Raw genomic sequence first — 3,716 nt, 5'->3', positions numbered from 1 at the left:
CTTTTTGCCTTATAGGCAATAGTACCAATCCATCTTCTGGACTGACAAAGCTCATTATATCCTAAGTCAATCAACCAACCATCCTCACATGACTTGGAACTAATGAGTCTTCATCTGGCCTGACCGGCCTTGGGACTTAACCCAGACAACATATATGATTTTGTTCATACCAACCGATGCATTCATTAATCAGGTTAGGACCGACACCTTGAACCATCATTCAGAGTTAAGGTCGTCCATACTCAACCATGATCAGATCTTACACGGCCTTCCTTGAACAATCAACATTAGGCTCAGTATCTATGGTCTACGACACATAGTACTAGCTACACACACTTCGCCATGACTCTTAGCCAATCTCGAAGCTATCAACACCAAGGTTGATATCTAGAAGCATCACATCAATACTCTTACTCCGCAACGTGACTATCCATACTAGTGTTCGGCCATCGAACCATCGTCATGAAACATGATACGACCACTAGACTTGATAAAGCCATCGTCCACTTAGCATGTACTGATATAACCGGCCTTCCATTGCCATCATGTGGGTCTAAGCCCTACATGAGGCATATGGCGCCTATCCTACTCACCAACCCAAGGTTGATCGTAAGATATCCCACTTAGCCTTTGCGGCCAGAACCATCCATCCATTGACCATGGATTATGGTTCATACATCAATCATGTTGTACGGATTGCTTTATCCTTAAGGCCTTCGCTATTTCCTTACAATCATGTATTGACCTGTAGGACAACCTATTTCCATCATGTGGGTCCACGCCTAACATAATGCATGTGGTGTCCTTGTGACCATCGAACCACTCGTACCCTTTTCGGTCCCGTTCTGTTCGTACCCTTTCAGTTCCGACCCGTTTGTACCCGTTCGGTCACGAACCATTCACATCCGATGGATCATGATACTTCGTACCTCTTGGATCACGACACGTTTGTACCTCTTGGATCACAACACGTTCGTACCTCTTGGATCACGACATGATCGCAGATCTTGGATCACGATACATTGCATCCTTGGGATCACGATGCACCCTTTGGTCATTGGTACCCTTTGGTCCTCGTACCCTTTGATACTTGCAACCCTTGGTATCTCGTACCTTTTGGTTACTTGCATCCTTTGGTATCTCACAACCTTTGGTAACTCATGACCCTTGGCAACACGCAACCTTTGGCGACTAGTACCCTTTTGATCAAACCTATCCGCTATGGTTAGCAATCAACGTAACCAACCATGACCCCCAGGGTCTATAACGTGGTAATATGGTTAACTATCACGTTCCATATATATATATATATAGATATATATATATATATATATATAGACATATAACATAATAATATAAAGAGACAGATAGAGAACCACTCACAGCCGCGATAGCCCTTACCGATCGGTCAGTCCGTCTCTCGGCTAACCACCCTTGGACCCTTGGTCCTTGGCGCCTATTTCCCTCCAGGAATAGGTCTTCCTATTGGCCTTAGTGACTTATAAAAGCCACGGCCTCATATGGCTAAAGCCATACTCACCATGAACCGGATCGTGCCCTTATGGCTTTGATCCTGGATTATGCCCTTCCGGCTTGATCCTCGTTTCTCATTGGGGGATCCCTTTGTTTAGGACGTATGTCTTTTGTCTCAGACAGAATGAGACTGAATGAGAATGAATCATAATCCCTGGACGTCCTCCCCTTTATATATAGAACCAAAGTTCATGTGCGAAGAGTCACATCCCTTCGAAGCATCCTTTTGGGACAGATCTTGGCCATCGATTACAATCAATGGTCCAGATCGTACCTGTTCAGAAATAGAAGGTTTCAGACCTTATAGGCACGTCCAACCCAAGACAAGACCTGGTACCCAAGCCCACGGCCTGCCCACAAGAGCCCAACGACTCATGGACTACATGGCCGGACCTCATGGTCCGCCACTGACCCGGACCAGGACCATCGGCCCAAAACTCGAACAGTCCGTCGAGCTGAGATGAGCTGACTCCCAGCTGCCTCAGCTGAGTGAGATAGTAGTCCAGCTAGTTGAGCTGATTTAACTTGGAACGAGCTAGGCTGAGCTTGACCGAGCTACGTCTAGCTGATCGAGCTTCTCGTAAGCATCGCCCAGCTTCTGTACAGCTTATCCTAGCTGACTTCTTTCTCTTATAAGGTTAGTCTCAGTCAGCATCCTCACGTCCTTAACCTTCTATCTTGGCCATGGAACGCTAGCCTTAAGGTCTTAAGACCGGCTGGTACGTTTCCCTCGAACCATGGTCGTCCCGACAATCCTATCCATGATTGGGGCGTGATAAGTCTCCACCACTTGAAATGGATTCGTCCTCGAACCCGGTGATGATTATACCTTGTCTTAAGACAAAATATTCCAACCGAACTTATTCTAGTCTTGATCAGGGAATAGAACAAGCCTGATTCAGAACAACAAAAACCACTTCGATGATCAAATTCCTTTGACCATCGTTATACAAGTCTCCCTTACTTGATAAGGATTTAACCACAAACAATCCTATCAGGGGTCCTTCTGGTTTTGCTTATGGCACCCTTACTGGTGTACTTCGACCACAGTCGAGGGTCCATCAAGCATTCATTCAAGTGATACTTGTAATTCCATCCAAAGACATTCCTTGTGTCACTAGACGAACTCTCCAGGTTGCGGTCCTAGTATCCAACAAGTCTATGTCATTCTTTCGAATATCATCTTCTTCAGATTTTATTCTATCTCTGATCATAGTCCACGACTAGATCATAGTCCACGACAAGATCATAACAGTCCCTAGGACATGCTGCATACTCGAGCCTTAGTAGATTTGGCCAATCCCCACGCACGCGATGTACCAGTCAAGTCCTCACGAACTCGTTCCAATCTTTAGGCTGCTCGTCCTACAACGAGTCGTAACAGATTGTTATGGTTCTTTTGTCCTTTAATGGACAATAAGGTTCATGACCTCAGCCAGAACGTACTGGATCATACCCATAACCAGCCACAACCTTTTCAGGCTTGCCACATTGCGATCTTAGTCCCTCCAGACTAAAAAAACGCCTCAGACTTGACCTCATGTCCTTCACTGGACTTTGTCATAATTCGATCCTGGTCCATTTATGGACGTGATCGTATTCCGGTCCTGGTCCACTCAGGGGATCGACTGTTTCACCCCGACCATAGGTCCATCTCCGAATAGGTTGTGGCCTGATCCTCCCTTACTGACTTGATCATTCTCTTCTCAACCTTAGGTCAATCTCCCACTTGGTTGTACTGTGACCATGGTCCTCTCTCGGACGTGGTCGACTTCAGCTCGGCCATCTCGGCAGGAGCCATCTGAAACAGACTCTAGGACAGTGAGCTGCCCCTGGTTCCAGTTCAATCATAAATGGATCCGACCTATCAGGGGGGACACCCTTTAGCGAGCGGAACACATCTGGGAACTTAGACACCAATGGGTCCTCAGACAGATCTTTCAGAGCAACAGAATTCTGTGCTCCATAGTTATGTGTGGTCAAAAAATACTTCACAACCCTGTCTATGCATCCGATTCACTTGGACTGCTGACACCCCTTCTTTCCTTAGAGCCGGACTCAGACTCAGACTTTGGTACTGGATCGGGTGAGGTCCAGTCTCCAATTGCACACGAACTTGGTGGCCATCGAGAGTGGCCCAATACTTTCCCAAAGAGATTCGTGTATAGGATCATCTCATGATT

This window comes from Brassica rapa, unplaced genomic scaffold, assembly GCF_000309985.2.
Source record: "Brassica rapa cultivar Chiifu-401-42 unplaced genomic scaffold, CAAS_Brap_v3.01 Scaffold1031, whole genome shotgun sequence".
Classification (NCBI taxonomy): Eukaryota; Viridiplantae; Streptophyta; class Magnoliopsida; order Brassicales; family Brassicaceae; genus Brassica; species Brassica rapa.
Note: the sequence above shows the minus strand (reverse complement) of the source record.